The sequence below is a fragment of the Rhinopithecus roxellana genome, chromosome 13, assembly GCF_007565055.1.
Source record: "Rhinopithecus roxellana isolate Shanxi Qingling chromosome 13, ASM756505v1, whole genome shotgun sequence".
NCBI lineage: Eukaryota > Metazoa > Chordata > Mammalia > Primates > Cercopithecidae > Rhinopithecus > Rhinopithecus roxellana.
This window is the reverse complement of record NC_044561.1, coordinates 109728917-109755091: the sequence shown is the minus strand read 5'-3', so window position 1 is coordinate 109755091 and position 26175 is coordinate 109728917. Positions and strand designations below refer to the sequence as shown.

Genomic DNA, 26175 nt, shown 5'->3' with positions numbered 1-26175 from the left:
GGCTGTGGGAATCCGAAGAGAGATAGAGATGTGGGGACACACACCGAGGCAGGAAATGAAGCTCCGGCAAAGGGCCCAGAGCAGGGAAGTGGCAGCCTTTTTCAGTGGCTCTACTGGACTAGGAGTCCAGAGCCCTACAGCCAAGGCCTGACCCTGTCACTTGGCAACTGGGAGACCCCAGGCAAGTGGCTTTCCCTTCCTGGGTCTTAGTACTTTCAACTGGAAAATGGGGCCAATCGCACCAAAGGCAGGCTTTGAAGAAGTGGGGCTAGGCTAGACGCATGGCATTCTCCCCAGTTCAGCCTCTTCACACACAGAGAAGGCAAAGAGAGTGCAGGGCAGGACTCAAAGTCACCCTGCACATTAGCAGCCTTGGCTGCCAACATCCTCTCCTGAGCCAGCCCTGCCCCAACCGGCATCTTCAGACTCAATGAGATCACCCAGGCAAAGGCTTGACCACAGAGATGGCAGGGCCAGACCCAGAGAGGCCAAGTGACCTGTCCAATGCAACAGTGCAAAGCAGGTCCCATTTGCCAAGTACCTACCGGTGCCAGACACTGGGCACACAGCCCTCCTTTAACCCTAATCTAACAAGGAGATATCTATTGTCCCCATTTTCATGACAAAGAAACTAAGTCTCTCAAAAGATACAGTAAATGATCCAAAGACACACAGCAAGTGGGATGGTTGCAACATAAACCCAGGCTTGTCTGACTCCTAAGCCCTTACCAAATCTTTGGTCCCCATCTCTCAGGCTGACCCCTCCCTGCTCCCTACCTCACTCCCAGCTTCCAGCCACCCAGCATTGCACTTACCACACCCCCGGCTCTCATCCTCTCCAGCCTTGCTGCTAGTGAACTTCTACTCCACTTCCAAAGCCCAGCCTCAAATACCCGATCCTCTTGAGACCTGATCTAGGCCTCCATAAAATACTGGAGTCCAGCCCACAAATCTAGTTCTATCATCAGATCTTTCTATTGGTCAGCTCTGTACCTCTGGTACAGCCTGAGGCTGTTCACACAGGGGACACCAATCAGCCCCCTGTGTGACGATGAAGGCCGAACTCCTCCCCAGGGCCCACAAGGCCCCAGCATGGTCCAGGCCTGCTGATACACCCGCTCGTTCTACCTCTTAACCCACTCCCCTTCATTGTGTACACTCCAGCCTCACAGCTTCTCCCACTGATTCTCCATGACAGCACACATCTTGGCACACACCTCAGGCCCTTTGCACGTGCACTTCCTGCTGCCTGGCAAGCCCTTTCCCTAACTCTATGCCTGGTCAACCCCTACATGCCTCCTTCAAGATTCCTCTGTACCCCAGGCCTCTCTCCCTGAGTCCTTATCATATCTGTGATTAGACAGTAACTCAACTGGCAACTTGTTTGCAAATTTGCTCACCCTCCAGATTCAAACTTATGGGAGGCCAAGGACCTGTTCCCAGGCCCCCAGCAAGTATCCAACCAGGCTCACCACACCCCACCACCCCAGGGCCCCTGGAAAGGGAAAAAGAGCTCCCTCTCCCGTTCATTGCCGAGTGAACTCTTGCTAGTCCTCGGCTCAGGCCCTGCCACCTTCTAGAAGCCTCCAAGACTCCCACAGCTCCCATTCCCTGCTAACTCCAGCACAATACTGCTCAGCCCCAGTTCCAAGTTCCTGGTACACAGCAGGTGCTCAATACAGGGGTCACAAATGCTTATACATGGGGAGGTTTGAGAAAATGGGGTCAGCTGAAGACCAGGGAGATGGGCATAAGGTCCCTCAACAGGTCACTGAGCCATCTCCTCTCTGGTTCCTGGGGCTTGAGGGAGCCAGACATCCCTCTACCCCACCCCCCAGGTCACAATCAGAGAAGCAAAAGCAGAAACCAGGCTGAGCTGTGGGTAAGTCATGCTCCAAGAAGAGCGAGGGGACAGGGAGAGAGAGCCAGGGCCCTTCTTCCTAGAAGAGATGGGCCTAAGCTAAGCCTGGTGGGGCAAGGGTAGATAAGCAGCACCTGGAGGAGAGGGCGCTCTGGGAGGGACACTGTTTAGAAGCAAAGGCCCAGGGGCACGCGGGAGGGCCTAGGCAGGCAGTCAGCTGAAAGAGGTGACACACTGTAAATCATTTCCTTGGGTGGAAAGACCACATCACCACATCACCAAAAAGGCCTCGTGGCTTTCATTCAATCCCTCGGCACAACAGTCTTTTCTGACCCTGCTGTGTGGGCAGTCCTGTCTTGGGAGCCTCTGCTGCCCCATCACTGGAGGGATGCAAGGGCAGCCAGACTGTGGTCTCTGAGGTCTGGGCTTTCATTCCAGCTTGCAACTGTATGGCCTTGGTCAAGTCACTTCCCCTCTCTTAGCCTCAGTTTCCCCATCAGCAAAATGAGGATAAACAAGAGTCCTTACCTCCTAAAAGGTGTTCAGTAGATGTTGGCAGCTGTCATTACCATTGGCCCAGTTTTATATGTGGCAAAACTGAGGCTAGAAGGGAAAAGTGAGTTGCTTACAGTCACCCAGCTGCTGGCTGGCAGGATGGTGCCAGGGCTGTTTCTTTTTCAAGGCACCAACCCATCTTCTTCTAGGATGAACTAGCCAGCAACCTCACATCTCACCCATCTTTCTCAGCCAATGCATCCAGTGAACAATTCATTTATTGAGCATCTACTACATGCCAAGCCTCTACCTGCAGAAGCACTTAGAATCTTCACCTGATGATTCTCATTTCACATATGGGGACTTAGTGGGGCAGTCTCTTGGCCCAGGTCACTGGGCAAGACAAGAAGCCTCAGTGCCTTGACTCCCCAGCCAGGGGGCTGAGAAGAGGGTCTGCAACAGGACCAGCCTGGCCCACCCTAGAAACCAAGTCTGATCCCACCTGCACCGTGGCTGTGGCTGGGCCTGGACTTACCCCAGGTGACCCAGCAACCACTGCCCCAAATTGTACAGAGTCCATGAAGTTCAGGAGGCCTTGCCCAGGGGCACACACAGGCTCTGTCCACTCCTAAGTCCACCTGAAGGACACAGGTGCTGAAAGGATACCACAAAGGTGAGCCCCTTCTGTTCACCCCATCCTTCCACCAGCCCAGCAATTCCAGCCAGGCCCACCTGCCACCAATGAGGACCCCAGTTCAGAGAGGCAGGCAGTTGTCTGAGGACACACAGCAGGGCAAGTGGCAGCCCTGGTGCAGGACTCAAACCCACCCCCAATCCCAGCCCAGGCAGACAGGTGGACCTGGCCCGGTGGCCAACACCCAAAACTTTTGCCAACTTCTGAGCCGGCTGGTCGCTGGGCCTGCTCTGGGGCGAGACTAGGGGCTGTGGGCAGTGGAGACTAAACGCAGTCTGGCCCAGTCCCTTCCAGGCCGGCAGCACCAGGCCCTACCCGAGGCCCCATGAGGGCAGGGAGGTCCTGGTGGTTCGGCCTGGCGCCCTGACCCCGGGGCCCCTCAGCCTGCCCTGCCGAGCCCACCCACCTCCCACCCTGGGCCGGGGGGCGCAGGACCGGGCAGCCCAGCCAGAGGCGGCACCGACTGGTTCAGATTTCAGATTTGGCCTAGACCTGGCTCGGGGGCTAGGGCCCAGCTCACCCGCTTCTCTGGGGGATCCTATGGGGAGCACTAGCTGGAGGGGGTCCCCACGCAGCCAGGACCCCTGCGTTCCCCCGCCCAGTCCCCTCCCCCCGCGGCATCACAACAAAAGGCCGCGCTGGGCATGGCCCCGTGCGCCCGCCCGGCGCTCGGGTATCGCGGCTCGGCCCGGGGGGTGGGAATTGGGGGGTGGACAGGAGCCCCCGCGGGCCCGCGATCCGACGCCAGGTGGTCCAGGGCGGGGGCTCCCCCGCGCTGGCCGGGACGCGGAGCCCGCGGAGGGGCGGGGGGCGCTCACCTGGGCCGGCGGGCGGGCAGGCACACCGGCAGACGGACGCACAGGAGGGCGGACCGCGGGACGGCCAGCGGGTAGGGCAGACGGCGGCCTGGCCGCTCCGGCTCCCAGGCCGGAAGGGATTCCGGGCCGGGAGAGACAGATCGAGAGAGAAAGGGAGGAGGAGGAGGAGGCGGCGGCGGCGGCCCGGGGAGGGGAAGAGGAGGGAGGGAGCGCGCGAGCTGGGAGGAGGGGCCCGGCAGGCAGCCGGGAGGAGGAGGAAGGAGGAAGCGCGCGGGGACGGATTCCCCGCCGGTGACCCGGGAGAGACCCAGGCACGGCCTGAGCCGGGGTCCGGGCGGGGTGGGGACACCGGGCACAGAAGCCCCGCCTCCCACTCCGCCAGGGCGCCCCACCCCGCGGGCCCCATCCGCCCCCAGGCCAAAATGCCCTCCTCAACCCACCCACCCTCTACGCCCCAAATCTGCCTCTCCCGAAATCACAATTAGTAATAATATCAGCGGGCGTGGAGCGCCCGCTCTGGGCCAGGCGCCAGGCTAAGCTGCTCAGGTCGACTTCAGGGTTTAATCCTAACCACCACCTGGCCTGAGTGGCGGAAGATCACCCCACTTTACAGACGGGGAAACTGAGGCACTGAAAAGAACCAGGCCCTGGACTTTAACCTTGACCTGAGTTTCTCAAAGTGGGGGCTAGGGCAGGAGGGACAGGGTGGGGAGGAGCGACATTTATTTTAATAGTTGTGGGTTCATTTTAAGTGCATTAGGAAAAAACATCCCTGGCAGCCCATTGGAAGTACCCTAGTTCTAGTTATTACTGCTTAGGAGGGGTTGACCAGGGCATCAGAGTGGCACTTACACTTCCAATTAAGTAAAGGGGCTAAGTACCTCTGAACCAGGGCAGGAAGTGTAGCAGAAAAACAGGACATTGAGGAAATGCTGCTTTAGGCCACAAAGACTCCCCTATCACCCCCTGGCGCAGGCTCCAGAGCTATCCTTTTGGGGCTGGGCACCCCACCCTCGGCTCCTCACCTGTCCTGGAATCCTAGCACAGGGAAAGGTGGACCTGGGTCCTGCTTTAAATATCACACGTGCCTCCATGTTCTTTCTTTGAAAGTTCTCCCATTTCACAGATGGGAAATTAAGGCCCAGCCAGGTCAAAGACAAATAGAAGCCTTTGCCAGGCTTCTATTCCCTGGGCAAAGGTCCCCGCGGAGAGGAGCCGGGAGGAGCACCCTAGAATGTGGAAGGCAAAGGCCTCTGGGTACAAAACACCTTCCAGGAGACCAGGAATGAGCAAAGCCTTACTCTACACTGATCTAGGTTCGTATCTAGGCTAGCTGCCCCTCTGTTGTGGGGTGGACAAGTCCATCAGCTTCCCAACCCAGCCCCCTCACCTGTAAAACCGGAGTGAACATGGCCAGAGAAGATTCCTGGGAAGGCTGAAACTGACCAGTGTGAGGATGGTCGGGTTGTGCTAGATGAATAGTAGCTCTTCCGGTGATAAACTGAGGCCAAAGAGGAAAGGGGCTGCTTGAGGTGCCACAGCCAGTCAACAGCAGAAGCCAGGCGAAATGGCTGCCCTTGTTTGCAAGGCTGGCTTAAAGATTAACCGCAGCTTCCCAGGGCTAGGCGGGCCCCCGGCTGGAGGAGCAGGTTTCTCAGCCCTCTTCCATTCCTTAGACATGTCTAAAGGCCTTTACTGGCCATACTGGGCTCGGGGGGAGGCAGGGATATTCACCCAGTGACACACTGGAGCTGGCCCTTACCTACTTGCAAGAACCGACTGTGCTCATCTCTTCCCAAGTCCATATTCAAGAATGTCACACTGGTTAGCTCCATGTCAGCCACAGTGGGAGTATTTACCCCTTGGACATCAGAATACGCTACCAATCAAGCCTCTTTTTTCTTCCACAGAGCTGGTTGTTCAATATGTACCAGCACATCACTAAATTCATCCCCAGGAGTTCAACAGAAAATTCTGGGCTTTTCAAGAACTGGGATGACAGAGAGCTTAAAAGTACAGATTTTGGACCAGACCCAGGTTCAAGTCTCAACTCTGCCACTTTGCAGATAATGTAAGAAGACTCAGTATGCCAGCCTGCACAGTGGGCTAAAGATATCACAGCCCCCAGAAGATGCATCTGAGGATGAAATGAGGTGATGCCCGCTCAGCACATGTGAAATCTCATTCTCATTAATACCCTACATGTTCTTATCAGAGAGGAGGCAACTCAGACAAGTAAGGGTTCTGCAAGCAGATCCAGCTTCGCACCTGAAGCTACCACCGGCTTCAAGGGCCTGGCTCAGCGGCTGAGGTTCTCAGGAGGATGTGGCCAGCACAATGGTTTCATTATTGAGCGTTTGAAGCGCTCTTTATTTTTAACCACCCCTCTGGGCTTTTGCTCAGGCTGTAACCCCTGCCAGGAATGCTCAGCCCCTGTCCCTGGCTACCTCGCCTTGTTCTTCAAAGTCCAGAGTAAATGCCACCTTCTCCACAACATGCTTCCTGACACACCCTGATGGAGGCACGTGCCAAGTCCATTCTGAGTGTGTCTGTCCCCACCCTGAGGGCAGTGACCAAGGCCTGGCCCATGCCCAGCACAGAGCAGGCACTGCCCAGTTGGCCAGGCAGCACACACTGACTTGGGACCTACAGACAAGAGTTCAAGTTCCAGCTCTTCCCTTCGGTGACTATGTGAACCTGCCTTCCCTGGGCCTCAGTGTACTCATCAGTAAAACGAGGGTAACAACCCTGGCAGGCTCCGGGATATGCAGTTGGGAGTTGCGGGTCTGGCCTGGTGGATAAGTGACTCTTTGTGGAAATTATTTTGCTTAAAACATTCTTTGTTGGTAAAGCAGCAACTCACTGCTTAATTCCTGCAAATCATCATTAATGGACAGCAAGCATTTACTGACTACCAACTGTATACATGGCCCCAGATCAGTCTTAGAACACCAACAGGAACCACTTCCCAACCCAAAAGCACCCAGCAGATGATAGATGCTACTGACGTCAACATTGCTGAGATGGTGAGTGCTGGTCGTATAGTCCTCTGTCTCCAGAAACCTCCTCTTCCCTCCTTCCCTTAACCTGGGTGGGTCAAAGCCACAACTGAGGGGAGGGTGGACAGGGTAGGGTGAGGCAGTGAACCCACCAGTCAGAGTTGTTCCATCACATGGGATTAGAGGTGCCGCCCACACCACACCTAGTGCCCTGGTGACTCTGGCTCAATGGTGGCTGATCTGCCATGCCCAGCCCCAGCCCAGCTCACCCTTGCTGCAGCAGCCAGGAAACTGGACCCATCACAGGCCTCAGTAGAAAATTCCAGACCAGCTCCACCATTCTTCACATGGTGTGCTGTGAGTGGTCTAGTTGAAGCCACCGGGCTCAGGGCTACAGGATAGGGTTGGGTGAGGGATGGGCTCTAGCCTGAGGCTGTGGAATGGGCTTGGCACCTCCCCTGGCACTGCACTTCACAGTTTCCACAGAGATGTCCTGATGTGCAGGCCCTGGTCCCCTCCCCTCCTCTACCTGCCTCCTGCTGTCCCTCCACAAGCAGTCCCCGTCCTAAGGCCTTTGCACGTGCTGATCCCTCTGCCTGGAAGGTTCCCACCCCCTGGCGCTTGGCTGGGCTGCACTCATGCTTCCTCCTGCAGTGGTCATTTATTGAGCATCTACTATGTGCTAGGGTCTGTGCTACATGCTGGGATACAGCAGTGAAAAAACCAAGGCTGGTCTCTGGTCTCTAACTTAGAGGAGTCAGGGATGGGCAAGTACAGGGGCTGCAGGGCCCAGAGTGAGGCCCCTAACCCAGCATGTGTGTTGAGGAGAGAGTTGTCTATGGAGAGTTTAGAAGCCTGGGGAGATGGTTGCCATCTGAAAATGGGACAGGGAGGCAGGGCATGGTGGGTCTCGCCTATAATCCCAACACTTTGGGAGGCTGAAGCAGGAGGATCACTTGAGCCCAGGAGTTTGAGACCAGCCTGGGCAACATAGTGAGGCCCTGTCTCTACAAAAAAACCTAAAAATTAGCCAGATGTGATGGTGTGCACCTGTGGTCCCAGGTACTGGGAAGGCTGAACTGGGAAGATAACTTGAACCCAGGAGAATGAGGCTGCAGTGAGCCATGATCGTACCACTGCACTCTAGCCTGGGTGACAGAGCAAGACCCTGTCTCAAAAAAAAATAATTATAATAACAAACAGGACAGGGCCAGTGTGCAGGTAGAGGGACAGCATGAGCAAAGACAGAGACGGAGAATGCCACTGTGTCTGGAACTCCATGCAGAAGCACGTGGTGTTTGCAAAGCACAGCATGGCGGTTGGGCTAGAGTCAGGAAAGTAAGGTGGGAAGGGTGGCAGGGGAACCTGAGGATCCCTGAGTGCCAGTCGTGGCTTCCATCCTGGAGGTGGTGGGAGCCATGGAGGGTGGTGAGCAGAGCAGGGCCTGGGGAGATGTGGAATGGCGGCCACATTAGGGGACAGGGAGGGGGCAGTCAGGAGGCCTCTGTGCTGAGGAGCAGCAGGGACCCAGTTAAGGCAGAAGGCCCGGCTCACACAGGAGTGTGTGCATGGGCATATATCTGTGTTCCAGGAAGTGAGGCCAAACTGGCCGAAGGTGGGAAACCCAAGACACTAGAGACTCCCAGCCACATGGGAGTCAGGAGCCAGGAGCAGATGAGCTTGTTCTCCCGCAGCAGCCAGCGCCGGGAGGAGCGTCCATAACATGGATGTCAGAGGCAGAAAAGAAAAATCTGAAAAACTATCAGAACAAAGAGGAGACATGATCCTGGGGCAGAAAAAAGACATTAGGGAAGGACTTAGGAAGTCTGACTAAAGCATGGACTTCAGTTATAATAATGTATCAGGCCAGGGGCAGTGGCTCACACCTCTAATCCCAGCATCAAGGCTGAGGCGGGAGGATCACTTGAGTCTAGGAGCTCAAGATTAGCCTGGGCACACAGTGAGACCCCTGTCTCCACAAAAAACAACAACAAAAAATTAGCTAGGCATGGTGGTGTGCACCTGTATCCCAGCTACTTGGGAGGCCGAGGCAGGAGGATCGCTTGAGCCCAGGAGGTCAAGGCTGTGGTGAGCTGTGATCATGCCACTGCACTCTAGCCTAGCAAACAGAGTGAGACTCTGCCTCTGAAATTTTTTAAAATAATAATAATGTATCAATATTGTATTGATTCATTAATCATAACAAATGTGTCCCCGTCAGGGAAGAGATGGAGAGAGCAGTACCTGAGCAGGTGGTGCCCAAGTGGTGACCTACAAACGGCGTTAACCACTGAGCACAGCCCCACACACTCAAACCCCACAGCCGGACCTTCTCGGCTGTGTGGCCGGTTCACAGACGGGGAACCTCAGGCTCAAAAGTGTCTCTACCCAGCCCAGAATCTGGAGACAAAACACTGACGTCAAAGGCAGAAAAGACCTGTTCATGTGAAAATGGGGGAAATGCCTGGCCCTACTGGGCTCACGTGATGGCCAAGTGCCAAGAAACTCAGCCACTCGTCACCTCACTCACCTCAGGCTGCAGAAGAGGCCCAGAGAGGGACAGGCATTCTCCCAAGGTCACATAGAGAGTCGCTGGCAGGCAGAGCCACCACCCCACCCCAGCCCAGGCCTCCTTCCGCCACATCCCAGAATGTTTGTGAGGAAAGATGAAAGGAGGCTGGGCCCTTGATCTGCCTGGCCTGACGGGAGGGCAGAGGGCAGCCGGAAATCTGCAGCTAGAGCTGTGACCCCACAGTCCACAGGGGGCGAGAAACCTGCCGCACAGAGAGGAGACGGTCACGACGGGAGGGCTGAAAGAATCATTGTAAAAATAATCACCACGGCTCACAGTCCTGGTGCAAGGAGTTTCCTGAGCAGGGAATTGCTTCCAGGGACCCTGGAAGTAGTATCTAGTTCATTCTTCACAACGCAACAAGGTAGGAGCTATTGTTATCCCACCGTACAGATGAGGAAACTGAGACTCAGTGAGGTGACATGACGTGGTGAGGAAGGGCAGGAACTTGAATTCAAACCCACGCAAAATTGAAGCCTTCCTGGCTGGGTGCAATGGCTCAAGCCTGTAATCCCAGCACTTTGGGAGGCCGAGGCAGGTGGTTCACAGAGGTCAGGAGATTGAGACCAGCCTGGCCAACATGGTGAAACCCCGTCTCTACTAAAAATACAAAAATTAACTGGGCATGGTGGTGGGTGCCTGTAGTCCCAGCTACTCAGGAGCCTGAGGCAGGAGAATTGCCTGAATCCAAGAGGCGGAGCTGAGATTGCAGTGAGCTGAGATTGCACCACTGCACTCCAGCCTGGGCGACAGAGCAAGACTCCCTCTCAAAAAAAAAAAAAAAAAAATTTAAGGCTTCCTGAATCTGGAACTCAGGCGCTGCGGTTCTGTGCTACCCGGGTCTGTGAACCTCGAAGCTCACGTATTTCATATCCAAGAGCGAAAGGCCAGATCCACAGGGGCCGGGCAGGGAACCACTGCTGCCCCTCTGAGCATTGGCCTCCACTCAGTGGAATGCCTCCATCCTCCACATTTCCTAGGCATTGGGAAGATACAATGTAGCAATGCTTTGTGGGAGTACTTTGAAAAGTAGATAGAAGAAAAAATGTTCACACTATACTCCACCCTCAAGGAGGGGGAGCATGACTCCCCAGTCCCTAGGTGTGGGCTGTGCTTGGTGGCTCCCTTCCAAAGAATTCAGGGTGGAAAGAGGGGTGGGGGTGGTGCCTTTGCAGTGCAGGAACCTTACAAACGCTATCTCAGCCAGGTGATCAGGGCCAACAGGCCTGCTGATAACATTTGCCCTTGATATGATGTGATGAGAACGGCATTTTACCTCTGTGGTCTTTCTCCTCAGAACCCAGAACCCCAGTCTAGCCATGAGAAAAGCTTCAGACAGATTCCAATAGCGGGGCATTCTACAGAACACCAGACTAGGCCAGGGACTGTGGCTCACATCTATAATCCCAGCACTTTGGGAGGCCAAGGCAGGAGGATCGCTTGAGGCCAGGACTTCAAGACCAACCTGGGTGATATGGCGAGACCCTATCTCTACCAAAAAACAAATTAAAAAAAAAAATTAGCTGGGCGTGGGGGCACATGCCTGTAGTCCCAGCTACTCAGGAGGCTGAGGTGGGAGAATCGAGCCTGGGAGGTGCAGGCTCCAGTGAGCTATGATTGTGCCACGGTACTCCAGCCTAAGTGACAGAGTAAGACACTATCTCAAAAAATAAAAAACAAAAAAGGTCGGGCGCGGTGGCTCATGCCTGTAATCCCAGCACTTTGGGAGGCTGAGGCAGGCGGATCACAAGGTCAAAAGATCGAGACCATCCTGGCCAATATGGTGAAACGCCATCTCTACTAAAAATACAAAAATTAGCTGGGCCTGGTGGCGGGCACATGTAGTCCCAGCTACTGGGGAGGCTGAGGCAGGAGAATCACTTGAACCCAGGAGGTGGATGTTGCAGTGAGCTGAGATCACACCACTGTACTCTGGCCTGGCAACAGAGCGAAACTCCAGCTCAAAAAACAAACAAACAAAAAAAAAAAAAAAACACAAAACACAAAAAACAGAACACCTAACTAGTACTCCTCAAAACTGTCAGGGTCATCAAAAAAAGAAAAGTCTGAGAAACTATCAAAGCCAGGAGGAGACATGATCCTGGAAGAGAAAAAGGACATAGGGGCCGGGTGCGGTGGCTCACACCTGGATTCCCAGCACTTTGGGAGGTCAAAGCGGGTGGAACACCTGAGATCAGGAGTTCGAGACCAGCCTGGCCAACATGGTGAAACCCCGTCTCTGCTAAAAGTACAAAAATTAGCCAGGCATGGTGGTGTGTGCCTATAATCCCAGCTACCTAGGAGGCTAAGGCAAGAGAATATCTGGAACCCAGGAGGTGGAGGCTGCAGTGAGCCGAGATCATGCCACTGTACTCCAGCCGGGGCAACAGATAGAGACACCATCTAAAAAAACAAAAAAAAAGACACTAGGGAAAAACTAAGAAACTCCATATCAAATACGGACTTTAGTTAATAATAATGTATCAATATTGGTTCATTAATTGTAACAAATATACTATACTATCATGGATATTAATAATAAGGGATTCCCTAGAAAGTCCACTTGAGAAAAAAAATTAATATAACAATATAAGGGAAATATAAGGGAAATTTAGTGTGGGGTATGTGCCATGTTCTAGAGCAAAGGACTGAATTTTCAGACAGGGAGGAAGCTAAGACACTTGTCTGTAAACATTTCCTTCTAAACCCCGGGAAACTTAGGACCAGAGAATAGAAGTGACTTGCCCAAGCTCAAACTGCACATTTATGATAAGTTTAACATCAAGCTTTCTCAATGTCACAAGAATTCAGTAACAGCCTACTGTATACAAGGCACCAGCCTAGGTCCTCATCATGGTGAAGGCTGGTGGGGAGGTTCAAAGATTTGTCCATGGGTCAACACCTCCCCACGGCCAGGTCTCCAGGGACACGGACTCTGCCCTTTGAAGGCTCCAAGCCAGAGGAGGAAACAGACCCTGAAACACTATGAGCAGGAGGGCCAGAGAGCAACACACTTTGGTATCCTGGAGACCCAGCCCCACTGCCTGCAACCCTGCAACCTCCCTGAGCCCCACTGAGCTGCTCAGTAAAACGGAACTAAGGACGGTGCCAATTGTCAGTGATGCAGAGAGGTACAAGGAGGTGAAATGTGAGACCCTGTACATTGTGGACTCCCAAGAAACAGTGATTCTTTTTATTTTTAAGTGTGTTCTGAGTGCTACAGGAGTTCAGGGGTGGGGAGCATTTGTCAGTTTGCCTTGAAAGGGGATTCTCGGAGAGTTTACCAAACGAGTAACATTTAGATTGAGTCTTGGCTGGGTGCAGAGGCTCACACCTGTAATCCCAACATTTTAGGAGGCTGAGGCAAGAGAATTGCTTGAGCCTAGGAGTTTGAAATCAGCCTGGGCAACATAGCGAGGCCCTGTATCTACAAAAATGATTAAAAATTAGCCAGGTGTGGTGGGTGTGCCTGTACTCCCAGCTACTCAGGAGGTTGAGGCAGGAGGATTACTTGAGCCCGAGAGTTTGAGGCTGCAGCAAGCCATGATTGTGCCACTACACTCCAGCCTGGGCAGCAAAGCAAGATCCCATCTCCAAAACAAAAAAAAAAAAAAATAGATTGGGTCCTGAAGGATGGAAAGGAGTTTGCCACACCGGAAGGATATGAAAGCTGCGGCCCCAGCTTTCAGTTCTCAGTCTGGTCCGAGAGAGAAGGGGACACGTCAAGCCATCCTCCCAGGGGATTCCCACGCAGCAGGACTTCCCCATTTCCTGGCCTGGATGGCTCCTTCCTGGCCTCCCTGGCCTCTGAGATTCACCAGTGCCTGAGCCAAGGGCACAGGCAGCAGGGGAGGGGTAGGGGTGGGGGCAGGCACCAGGGCTGAACAAACCCAGGGCTCATCTGGAAAGGAAACCAAACCCTGCCTCCCACTCACCAGCTGAGTGTCACTTGTAGAACTTCCTCCTTCTGTTCCTGTTCAGGAATTACCCAGGCAGGGCTCTGTGGTGGGACTCGGGGACAGGGGCTGCCCCAGAGACAGGGGCTGCAGCCTCCTCAATCTGCTCTGGCCACTCCCAGACTCACCCCCATCTGGCTGGTCGGCCTGCTCCCAGACCCATTTCTGCCCTCGGCAGGCCAGGGCTCCTCCCTCCTCCACACACCCGCCCACGAGGTACCACAATCTCCTCTCTGTTGGTCCAAACCCCACTCCCCCTTGGCCCACCCCCGGCCCCTCCTGGAAGTCTTCCACAGAAATCCCTCCCAATCTTGGCTTCCTTATCGTCTTTATCCATTCAGGCCTGCATGTCAGCTCCTGTGCTGGAGCTGGGGACAGATGAGTGAGCAATGAATGACCAAGACTGGCACCGTCCCTGCCCTTTGGAGCTTGGGTCTCTAATCCCTATGTCCGTGTGTCCCGCATGCTTCATCCACACCCGGGTGGGGAATCGGAAGCCCGGACCGCAGTCCTGTGCAGCCTCTGAACAGTGTGGCCTTGGGCAAGTCCCTTCCCTTCTCTGGCCAGCGTGGTTTCCATAGCTGCTAAGGGAAGCAGTGTGATGTCCAGGGGGCAGGCAGGAGGGATGGTGATGACTGCTCCCCCAACCCTGCCTGCCCCAATGTAATGTCCTGCAAATAAAGTTTCCCTCCAAGTGGAACTGGTAAAATGCACACACGGGGCTCTGACTCATCAGAATTTTTTGCAGAAACAAATATATAGGGGTCAGTGGGAGGGACCTGCCAGGTGGCTGAACATCACGGTTAAAGGCAGACCTGGGTTTGAATCCTGCCTTGGTAGCTGTGTGGCCTTGGAAGTCATTAACCCCGACTCTCATTTCTCTCACTGGTAAAACGGGGATACTTGTACACACCTCATATGGCTGTGTAATGATACACATGCTAGATACCCAGTAAATGCATATCATTATTATTTCTGGTACAGCTGGAGAAGTCCCTTAATAAAGTGGATAATTATGACAGCCTTAAAATTAATAATGTAGATCCATATAACCTTTATTTTCTTTTTTAGTTCTTTTGAGAAAAGGTCTTGCTCTGTCGCCTAGGCTGGAGTGCAATGGCACAATCACGGCTCACTGCAGCCTCAGCCTCTGGGACTCAGGAGATCCTCCCACCTCAGCCTCCAGAGTAGCTGGGACTAGAGATGAGTGCCACCACACCTGGCTTGTCTGCTCTCTCTTTTTCTCTCTTTCTCTCTCTCTTTCTTTCTTTCTTTCTTTCTCTTTCTCTTTCTTTCTCTTTTTCTCTTCCTTTCTTCCTTCGTTCCTCCTTTCTTTCATTTCTTTCCTTCCTTCCTTCCTTCTTTCTTTCTTTTCTTTTTCTTTTTTTTTTTTTTTTTTTTTTTTTTTGAGACGGAGTCTCGCTCTGTCGCCCAGGCTGGAGTGCAGTGGCCGGATCTCAGCTCACTGCAAGCTCTGCCTCCCGGGTTTATGCCATTCTCCTGCCTCAGCCTCCCGAGTAGCTGGGACTACAGGCGCCCGCCACCTCGCCCGGTTAGTTTTTTGTATTTTTTAGTAGAGACGGGGTTTCACCATGTTAGCCAGGATGGTCTCGATCTCCTGACCTCGTGATCCGCCTGTCTCGGCCTCCCAAAGTGCTGGGATTACAGGCTTGAGCCACCGCGCCCGGCCTTTCTTTTCTTTTTCTTTCTTTTTTTTTTTAGAGATAGGGTGTCACCATTTTGCCCAGGCTGATCCTGAACTCCTGGGCTCAAGTGATCCTGCCACTTCAGCCTCCCAAGTAGCTGGGACCACAGGCAACTGCCACTATGCCTTGCTAATTTCTTTTTTTTGTAAAGATGAGGGTCTCCCTATGTTGCCCAGGCTGATCTTGAATTCCTGGGCTCAAGTGATCCTCCTTCTTTGGCCTCCCAAAGTGCTAGGATTACAGACATGAGCCACTGCACCCGGTCTATGAGTTATTTTTAAAGTGCCATCTAGCGCCCTCTACTCACACAGATCTTTGCTTCCCAACTAGTTGGGAAGCCCAAGTATGAGGCCTAGTCCACGGCCCAAGGTTCCTGGGGGCCAAAGTCCTCAAGGCAGCTGGTCATGCACTTGGCCTTTCTGCACCCCCTCTGGGCTGGTCCCTCTGGGGGCACCTGCTGGGGATGCTCTGTGATGTCTGTTGTGCATTTTGTACCTGTCCTGGCACCACTGATGAGAGAGTGCTACCCCCAGGAGGAAGTGCCCAGTTCTTCTTTATGACGTTCTGTGATGTCCCCTTCCCCTTCCCCTTGACCTTGACTCACTCTTTCTACATCCACACACATTCCCAAGGTAGGGCAGAAGTGGGTAATGAGGAAGGTGGGCTCCTTTGCACTGGGCCTGGGCTGAGCACACAGCCAGTGTTAGCCTAAGAGGAGTCAGCCAACTGTCTGGTGGCCTCAGCTTCACTCTATCTTAGTTCAGGTTCTCCTGAAGCAGAGCCTGAGACTACTCTTTTGGGAAGTGACCCCAGGAAGCTGGAGCAAAGGAGCAGGAAGAGCAAGACTCCGTCTCAAAAAAATAAAATAATTTAAAAAAAAAACCGTCCTTGTGTTACTCTTTCCAAATCACAGCTCTGGTCCTTCAGTGGCTCTCCAGGGGCCTTAGGCCAAAGCTCACACTTAAGAGGCCACCAGGGCCCCGCCAGCCTCTCCAGTCCTATCTCATCTGCCTGCAGGGCTGAACGGCTGAACCTCCACCACCCTGCTACCCTGCCCCTGCCACTGTCTCTCCAGTGGGCCCTGCTCCTGCTTGCTGTCTGCTGGGATGTCCTTCCTGTCTCTAATCCCCCGCTAACTCCTCTTCCATTCTTTGGTCCCTCCCCCAACCCCCTAGCTTCGTGGATGTGGATCCCATCTGCACTCCTCACAGTGGATGTTTCTCCAGCAGGGAGAGGGTGGGCTGGGTCATCATCATGTTCCAGCATTGCTCAGACCAGCACTTGACGCTGAACAGGCCCCAACACTTGTTGGGACAGGAATCTCAGGCCTGGATTCCCCAGATTGGCTGGCGCCATGCCAGGCCCATCTCAGCCCCTGTCTGAGGCTAGCACATTAGCTCTGGCTTCCAGAGCAGGAACTAAGCCAGCCACCCTGCCCCACGTCACACCCTGAGTCTGGCCTCACCTTCTCCCAGGGCCCCGCCAGCTCAGGGAGGACTCCAGAGGCAGGGATCCCCAAGGAGCCCGGAAGGAGCCCAGCCCCAGTGCTGGCTCAGGCCTCAGCTGCCTGGGGCCACAGGCTGTGGCTGTGACCTCTCCTATCCAGATGGATGAATCTGGGGGAGGCTCCTTCCCACACCCCAAATTTGAACCAAGCCTCGGGCCGCTTGTGGTCTGTGCTTAACTTTGTACCACAGCTGCATCCCCATCATTAAACATCTTTAATCATCTAATAGTGCAATTAGCTCCCTGGACCTTGAGCTGGCTCCCCTGCAGCCTTCTCATTCCTGGAGGTGTTGGCATCGAGGTTTCCAGGTCCTTCTGTTCAACTCAGCAAACACTCGGGGAGCTCTGTCTGTGGAAGCTTGCCCTGAGAAGTACCCAGCATGTGAAGGGCCAGCCTGGGCAGCCTCCCCTCCCTGCCACAACGTGGGCCAGGGATAAGAGGAGGCATACATCACCAGCCAGGCCCCTCTACCTGCCAGACAGGCCCAGAGAGGGTGAGTAACTTCCCCAAGGCCACAGAGCTCAGGTCTGGAGATCTGATTGAGGCCTTGGGAGCGGGTGAAGCATTTGCTGAGTGTCTGGTGGTGGGGGCATGTTGGTCAATAAAATGCACACGGCCCCTGCCTTTGTGGATTTCACAGGTTGGTGTGAGAGGCTGTTGGTAAAATAAATTGACCCAATTGTTGCAGAAATGCAAAATGTGCTTGCTACCTGCTAGGATGGGAGTCAGTGAGGGACAGGGTGAGGAGGAGGTGAGGAGCTCTAAGGACAGCAGGTCAGAGAGGCTTCCCAGAGGAAAGTAGCTAAAGCTTGGTTTTTATTGTTCTTATTGCTTTTTAGAGGGTCTTGCTCTGTTGCCCAGGCTGGAGTGCAGTGCTACAATCCTGACTCACTGCAACCTCAAACTCCTGGGCTCAAGTGATCTTCCTGCCTCAGCCTCCCAAGCAGCTGGGACTACAGTTGTGCAGCTAAACCTCGAAGGATGAAAAAGAGTAACCATATAAAGATTCGGGAGAGCTGGGGATGGTATAATTCCAGCACTTTGGGAGGCTGAGGCGGGAGGACTGCTTGAGCCCAGGAGGTTGAGGCTGCAGTGAGCTACCATCGTGCCACTGCACTCCAGCCTGGGTGGTAAAGCGAGATCCCATCTCAAATAAAATAAAGAAGTAAAAGAAAATGATTTGAGGAAAAGAACATTCAGGGAAAGGCCCTCAAGGTGGGAACTGGGTATACTGGATCTGGATGGAGAATGGGTGGAGGAAGATTAATGGGAGATGGAACCAGAGCTTTTCACAGGGACTGGAGCCTCCTCCGGTATGAGAAGTGGCTTGAGCTTTACTTCCAGGCTCTGGGGGACCACAGTGATGTTAAGGGAGGAGACAGGTGTTGGTGACAAGATGTAATGTTTTTGTTTTTTTTTTTTTTCTGTAGAGACAGGGTCTCCCTTTGTTGCCCAGGCTGGTCTCAAACTCCTGAGCTCAAGGCATCCACCTGCCTTGGCCTCCCAAAGTGCTGGGATTACAGGCATGAGCCACCAATGCATGTTTTTGCAAGGCCCTGCTGGCAGCTGCATAAAGTGAGATTAAGGGAGGTGGGTGGAGGCAGGGAGGTCAGCAAGGAGGCTGGAATGTCCTCCAGGAGGGGGTGAAAGTGCTGCAAGCCTGGCAGGGAAGGTGGCGAAAGTGGATGACTTGAGCGCATTAGGAGGAAGCTCCGACAGTCCCTGCTGATGGATGAGGGGTGTGGGCACAGAGAGGGCAGCTCAAGACGGATTCTCAGGCTTTGGGTGGGTGAGTGGAGGTGCACTTACTGAGATGGGGAAGTCTGGGTAGGAGCCCACTGAGGCCAAAAAGTCACGAGTTTGGTTTTGGCCAAATTATTTTGGGCAAACCTGTTAGATATCCATGGAGATGTTGAAAAAAAATGAATAATTTAACCAACACTTTTGAACACACTGCATCAGTTGCCAAGTGCCTTATATGCATTAACTCATTGCAACCCGTTGGAAAAGGTGCTACAGGTTGAGTCTCCCTTATCTGAAATGCTTGGGACCAGAGGTGTTTCAATTTTGAATTTTTTTGGATTTTGAAATATTTGCATTATATCTATATATATATCCCTAATCCAAAAAATAAAAAATGAAATCTGAAATGCTCCAGTGAACATTCCCACTGAATGTCATCTCAGTGCTCAGAAAGTTTCATATTTTAAAGCATTTTGGATGGCAAATTTTTGTGGTTGTTTTTTTTTTTTTTTGAGACGGAGTCTCGCTCTGTCGCCCAGGCTGGAGTGCAATGGCCAGATCTCAGCTCACTGCAATCTCCGCCTCCCAGGTTTACGCCATTCTCCTGCCTCAGCCTCCCGAGTAGCTGGGACTACAGGCGCCCGCCACCACGCCCGGCTAGTTTTTTGTATTTTTTTTAGTAGAGACGGGGTTTCACCGTGTTAGCCAGGATGGTCTTGATCTCCTGACCTCGTGATCCGCCTGTCTCGGCCTCCCAAAGTGCTGGGATTACAGGCTTGAGCCACCGTGCCCGGCCGGATGGCAAATTTTTGAATTTGAGGTGCTCAATTTGAGGTGCTCAACCTGTATCATTATTCCCATTTCACTGATGGTGAAACTGAGGCTCAGAATATGATGTTTTGTAAAGGATGAGAAAGCCACACAGAGCCCTAGGGAGTCCTCATGTCTAATAGGCTGCAGGAAGAGGCCTCCAATGAGGGTTCTAAGCTTTCTGGAAGGATGTTGTTCTTGGATTAGATGTTGCTGGGAGACCACGTGAGGTAAGACAGGGTCAATAAAGTGTCCAGGGCATTGAGCTACCAATCACAAAGCAGCTCCAGCTGACCTCAGAGAGTGAGGTTTCAGGGGAGTAGAGGCGGGAGCTGGACTGCTAGATGTCCTGGAGGGAGTGGGAGGAGAGAAGGTGGAGGGAGCTAAGCCTGGCTGGGGAGAGCTTGAGACAGACAGACGCTGCTTACAGGGACAGAGGGTCCCAGGATGCTCCCCTGCCCATCTAGGGCCAGAGACTCCAGGCATTTGTCAAAGAGATGGACACTTTAGAATAAGAATTTCCTTTTTGAGTCTGGGCGTGGTGGCTCACGCCTGTAATACCAGCACTTTGGGAGGTTGAGGCGAGCAGATCACCTGAGGTCAGGAGTTCGAGACCAGCATGGGCAACATGGTGAAACTCCGTCTCTACTAAGAATACAAAAATTAGCCGGGTGTGGTGGCGGGCACCTGTAGTCCCAGCTACTCAGGAGGCTGAGGCAGGAGAATCACTTGAACCCGGGAAGCAGAGGTTACAGTGAGCCGAGATCGCACCATTGTACTCCAGCCTGGGCAACAGAGCCAGACTCAGACTCGAAAAAAAAAAAAAAATTAGCCAGGCATGGTGGCGCACGCTTGCAGTCCCGGGCTACTTTAAGGCTGAGGCACAAGAATTGTTTGAACCTGGGAGGTGGAGGTTGCAGTGAGCTAAGATCATGCCATTGCACTCCAGCCTGGGTAACAGAGGGAGACTGTCTCAAAAAAAATTTCATTTTTGGTATTGATCAGCAGCTGTGCACTTCCGAGTTAACCTGTGTATTATCGAGGGCTATTTCTTGCCTGTGGCAATTCTCCAATGGACTGAGGACAAGGCAGGGGTCAGGAGAGGGCAGGGTGCCTCACTCTCCCCTCTCCCAGCTCGGGGTGTTCCCACACACACTGGGACTCGGTCAGAGATGAGAGGGCTGCCGGGCAGCGCCCTTATGCTCCCAGAGGACTCTGGACCTACAGGAGAAGAAGAAGACCACAGCCTTGGGTGCCAGGATAGGATAGTCTCTCCTGGCCATGGACAGGCTCCCTCCAAGCTCACAACGAACATTAACACTTTCCCCACCCCAGAAGTCCAGAGGTAGGGAGACCTCCGCCAGCCCCTGCAAATGCATTCTGGGGAGACCCAGGCCTAGACGAGAAGGGCCTTGCCCAAGGTCTCATCCCATTTGTCCATCATGTCCTCTGCCGCCAGATGCGAACCCTCCAGCATGGCTACCTGCCCCCAGAGGCCTTCCTTGGCTCTTTCCTAGGCTTGGTTAGGCCCTCGCCTGTGTTCCCAAAGCCCCTTAGGCCAATACCCACAGGCTTGCCACAGCCTATGGTCATAGTCTTTCTGTGTGTCTGCCTAGCCCCACTGATTGGAGGCAGGAACCAGATCTGATCCACCTGGCATCCTGGTGCCCAGCTTAGGGGTTGAACAGGGCCAGGGTGTGGGCGCATTTGTTGAACCCACCTGAGCTGAACTGAATCACTTGGGCTCTTGCTAAGGGCCATAAACCTGGATCCTTCTCTGGCTTGAGAAGCAAAGTGCCACATTTCAGGTTTGGCATTTCTATCAGGTGACTACATAGGAGCAAAGACTCAGGGTCCCCGAATGATAGGAAACCACAGGGAACATCAGGCATCCTGCCCCCCATCTTCCAAAGAAGGAGGCTGAAGCTTAGAGGGACACGGGTATGAACCACAGGCCCACCAGCAGTGGGGATGGGTCATACTCAGATGGCCTCGGCCCTGCTCCTGGTTCCCTTTCCATGAATGTGAAAGCCCAGGTTTCCTCGTCTGAAAAACTGAGTTGGACTCAGTGGTCTCTGAAAGCTCGGCCACTGTCCAGTTCCATGAACTCACAGGCTCCCAGCCCCGCAGCGGCGGGAGGAGAGGCACTTTCAAGAGGCTGTTTATCATCTTGTTGTACCCCCTTGAGCTCTGGGAGCAAAACATTCCCAAGAAACAGGGTGATTCATTCACAGCACCACTTGCCAGTTCCAGATAAAAGGCAGCCCGTGAAACACACTCTGTGACTTTTAAGGAGGAGGAAAAGATTTTTTTTTGGAGACAGGGTCTCTCTCTATCACCTAGGCTGGAGGGCAGTGACACCATCACAGCTCACTGCAGCCTCCATCTCCCTGGGCTCAAGCAATCCTCCCTTCTCAGCCTCCTGGGACTACAGGCGTGCACAACCATGCCTGGCTAATTTTGGGTGGTTTTTTTTTAGAGATGGGTCTTGCCATGTTGCCCAGGATGATTTTGAACTCCTGGGCTCAAACAGTCTTTCCGCCTCGGCCTCCCAAAGTGCTGGGATTTCAGGCATTAGCTACCATGCCGGGCCAGCATTTTTTAATGAAATTTCTCTTTAGCAGAAGATGGCCAAAGAAGCTGGGACACATGTTTTTTTCCTCCCAAAGAACCAAGCTTTTTTGGGAAGAATCTATCATCATTCAAGCCTAATTCTCTCAAAACACAAGATGGTACCTTCTAGCAACACAAGAGACGACATCACTTTTTGAACAATGTGATGGGCTGAACCTGACAACGGCCACTCTTATTGTTGGTTGATTGGATGTGGGTTAAAACTAAATCCGATTGGCTGTTTTTGTTGTTCTTGACATGAATCCATGTCAGAACTCCGAGTGTCAAGGAGAAGATGAGAAACTCATACTGGTTTCTCTTAAATTAAGTAGACGGAAGCTTGTGGAATGTGTTGGATTAGAAATCTTGCCACCCAAAAAGCCATGAAGGGAGGGAATAGGTGAGTCCGGTTAGGGATCCTCGGTGTAAAATGGGATAATTGCAGCAGGGCGGATGGCAAGCCTCCATGATTCACAGAAAACCAGCCTGGAACGACTCCAATAATACAAAGACAGATGGAAAGCACAGTCTCTCATTTTGAAGTCACAGGGTATCTATGCCCTGAATTTGGGCCTCCCATAACATGAATGTTATACTCAAGTCTTTAAAAATTATACTTTGAGCTCCCAACCTCCAGCTGGGTGGAGGTGGGAGTGAGCTTGACCTCTTTGCCCAAGTGAGATGCAGTAAGAAAGCTCTGGAAACCTGGGTTCTAGTTCCATTCTGATTCCAAAGAGCTAAGTGGCATTGAGCATGTCTCCAACCCGCTCTGGGACTCAGTTTCCCCTTTTGTAAAATCTTAGGGAAAAGAATGGGTTAGAGAGAAGAGGTAACCCTTGAGGTATGGGCTTTGGGGTCATAGTGCTGGGTTTTAATCCCACCTTTCTTAATGAGGCAAGTTGTTTAACCCTTCTGAGAAAACCCTTCAGTTTTCTAAGGCAGAGACAATAACATCTACCATAAGGAATTTGCTTACAAGTTAAATGACATAATGTGTCTCAAACACATAGCTTACGCCTTGACCCACAGGAAAATTTTTTTTTAAGTTTTTGTTTTTGTTTTTGTTTTGTTTTGTTTTTTAAATAGAGACAGGGCCTGACTATGTTGCCCAGCCTAGTCTCCTGGGCTTAAGTGATCCGCCCACCTCAGCCTAGGAAAATATTTTAGGAAAAAGCAATTTACACATAGTGAAATGCTCAGATCTGAAGCATTCAGTCAACTTTGATGACTGCATATCAAGGTATAAAACATTTCCAGCAGGTGATCCCAGCACTTTGGAAGGCCAAGGGGGTGGATCACTTGAGCCCAAGAGTTGATGACCAGCTTGGGTAATATGGCAAGACCCTGTCTCTACAAAAAATACAAAACGTTAGTTGGGTGTGGTAGCACATGCCTGTGGTCCTGGCTACGCGGGAGGCTGAGATGTGAGGATCACTTGAGCCTGGGAGGGAGAGGTTGCAGTCAGCTGAGATCCCACCACTGCACTCCAGCCTGGGTGACAAAGCAAGACCCTGCCTCAAAAAAGAAAAGAAAAAATTCATCATCCCAGATAGTTTTCTCATGCCTTTTCCTAGTCAACGTTCTTCCCAGAAGCAGCCACAGATCTGATTTCTATCACCACGGGTTAGTTGTGTCTATTTTAGAATTTCACTGGAATAGAACCAGACAGTATACAGATGCTCCTCAACTTGCAATGGTGTCACATCCTGATAAACCCATCCTAAATAGAAAATATCATTAAGTCAAAAATGCATTTGGCAGGGGAAGGGACAATGGTTAGGTAGAATGGTTAGAGTTAGGTAGAATGAATAAGATCTAGTATTTGATAGCACAACAAGGTGACTATAGTCAACAATAATTTGTTGTACATTTTAAAATAACTACAAGAGTATAACTGGACTGTTTGTAACACAAAGAAATGATAGATGCTTACCTCAATGTGATTATGACACATCGTGTGCTTGTATTAAAATATCTCAAGTACCCCATAAATCTATACACCTACTATACCGACAAAATAAAAATTTTTAGTGCATTTAGGCCAGGCACAATGGCTCACACCTATAATCTCAGTGCTTTGAATGCCATGAGTTCAAGACCAACCTGGGCAACATAGTAAGACCCCACCTCTACCAAAAAAATATATTTTAAAAAATTAGCCACGCGTGGTGGTATAAGCCTCTAGTCCCAGCTACTCGGGAAGCTGAGGTGAAAGGATGGCTGGAGCCCAGGAGTTAGAGGCTACAGTGAGCTATGATCATACCACAGCACTCCAGCCTGGATGACAGAGTGAGACCCTGTCTTTACAAAAAAAAAAGTTAAAAAAAAAAATGCATTTAATACGCCTAACCTACCAAACATCTAGCGTAGCCTAGCCTACCTTGAACGTGCTCCGAACACTTACAATAGCTTACAGCTGGGCAAAATCATCGACCACAAAGCCTATTCTATAGTGATGTGTTGAATATCTTAGGTAATTTATTGAATACTATACTGAAAGTGAAAAACAGAATGGTTGTATGGGTACTCAAAATACGGTTTCTACTGAACGTGTATCTCTTTCACAGGATCATAAAGTTGAAAAATTAAACTAGAAAATCATTAGTATTCATATTGTGCATATCTGTAATCATTTCTTTCTTTCTTTTTTTTTTTTTTTTTTAGAGATGGGATTTCATTCTGACACCCAGACTGGAATGCAGTGGTGTAATCATAGTTCCCTGCAGCCTTGAACTCCAGGGCTCAAGGGATCCTTCCACCTCAGCTTCCTGAGTAGCTGGGATTACGAACTTGAGCCACCATGCCTGACAGTAAATCATTTCTTGATGGTGTGTAGTATTTCATTGTATAAATATGCTGCATTTCACTCATTCTATTGTTGATGAACATCAGGGCTATTTTTAGTTTTTGACTACTATGAATAAAGCTGCTATGAACAATCTAGCTTGAATTTAGCACAAAATTTTTGTGGACAAATATTTTTGCCTCTCTTGGGTAATATCTAGGAGTGGAATGCTGGCTCATAGCTTAGATGTATGTTAAATTTTTAAAAGAAACTCCAGTTTTAATTTTTTTAACTTTTAGGTTTGGGGGTGCATGTGAAGGTTTGTTACATATGCAAACACGTATCACGGGAGTTTGTTGTACATATCATTCCATCACCCAGTTATTAAGCCCAGTACCCAATAGTGATCTTTTTTGCTCCTCTCCTCCTCCCATTCTCCCCCCTCAAGCAGACCCCAGTGTCTGTTGTTTCCTTTTTTCCATTCATAAGTTCTCATCATTTAGCTCCCAGAAACCCCAGTTTTCTAAAGTGGCTCTACTGGTGGGGCATGGTGGCTCATGCCTGTAATCCCAAGGCTTTGGGAGGCCAAGGTGGGAGGATGAATTGAGGCCAGTAGTTCAAGATCAGCCTGGGCAACATAGTGAGATCCTGTCTCTACAAACAATTTAAAAATTAGCTGGGGGTGGTGGTATGCACCTGTAGCCCCAGCTACTCAGAAAGCTGAGGCAGGAGGATTGCTTGGAACCAGGACATCGAGGCTGCGGTGAGCTATGATGGTGTAACTGCACTCCAGCCTGGGTAAAAAAGCAAGACCCTGCCTTTAAAAAATATATAAATTTGGAAGAAGATAGAGGTGGTGGCTGTACAACACTGTGAAAGCACTAAAATGCTGCTGAATTGTATGCTTATTTAAAATGGTCAATTTTATGTCATGTGACTTTTACTCCGTTAAAAAATAAAAACAAAACTCTTCTCTAGAGTGTCTTCCTCACTGACGAGCACAATTTTACCATTAGTGATTTAGTCCTTTAGATAGTGAAGTGGGCAAGGAGGAGTGGCGGGAAATGAAGTCAGAAAGGCGAAGGAGGTGAAGTGGTTCTTGCAGGCTCTGTGGGTCCCAGTGAGGACTTTGGCCTTTACCTGAGTGAGATGGGGACAGGTGATGGAGGTGATCCCACAAGTTTTAAAAGGATCCCTCTGGCTGCTGTTTTGAGAACAGACTACCCGTGAGGAGGGTGCTGCAATATCCAGGTGAGATAAGGGTAGTGAAGTGGTGAGATAGTGTCATTCTGGATTTTTAAGGTTGAGTGGCAAGGAGATACTTAAGGGTCAGAAGTGGAGTGTGACAGAGAGAGGGGAGTTAAGAATAACTTCAAGGTTTTTGGCCCAAGCAACTGGAAGAATTAAGATGTTAAGACACAAATAAGTGAAAGATATCCAATGTTCATGGATTGGAAGAATTAATATTGCTAAAATGTCCATATTACCCAAAGCAACCCACAGATGAAATGTAATCCCTATCAAAATTCCAATGGCACTTTTCACAGAAATAAAAAAGAAAATCCTAAAATTCATATAACCCACAAAAGACCTCACATAGCCAGAGCAATCTTGAG

The 26175-nt window shown here is 51.5% G+C and overlaps 1 protein-coding gene across 4 annotated transcripts in view; it reads right to left on the bottom strand.

Annotated features, from left to right (window-relative positions):
* SRC (SRC proto-oncogene, non-receptor tyrosine kinase) overlaps positions 1-26175 on the bottom strand; it is a 108005-nt gene that overhangs the window by 60203 nt on the left and 21627 nt on the right. The window contains exon 1 of one of the 4 annotated variants that reach the window (XM_030914939.1): positions 5259-5452. The exons of 1 other annotated variant lie outside the window; for it this stretch is intronic. The gene's annotated coding sequence lies outside the window, so the exon portion shown is untranslated. Of the gene's footprint in view, positions 1-3868; positions 4158-5258; positions 5453-26175 lie in introns of those variants that run through there. 2 more of the 4 variants (XM_030914940.1, XM_010355359.2) reach the window with 2 other exon arrangements.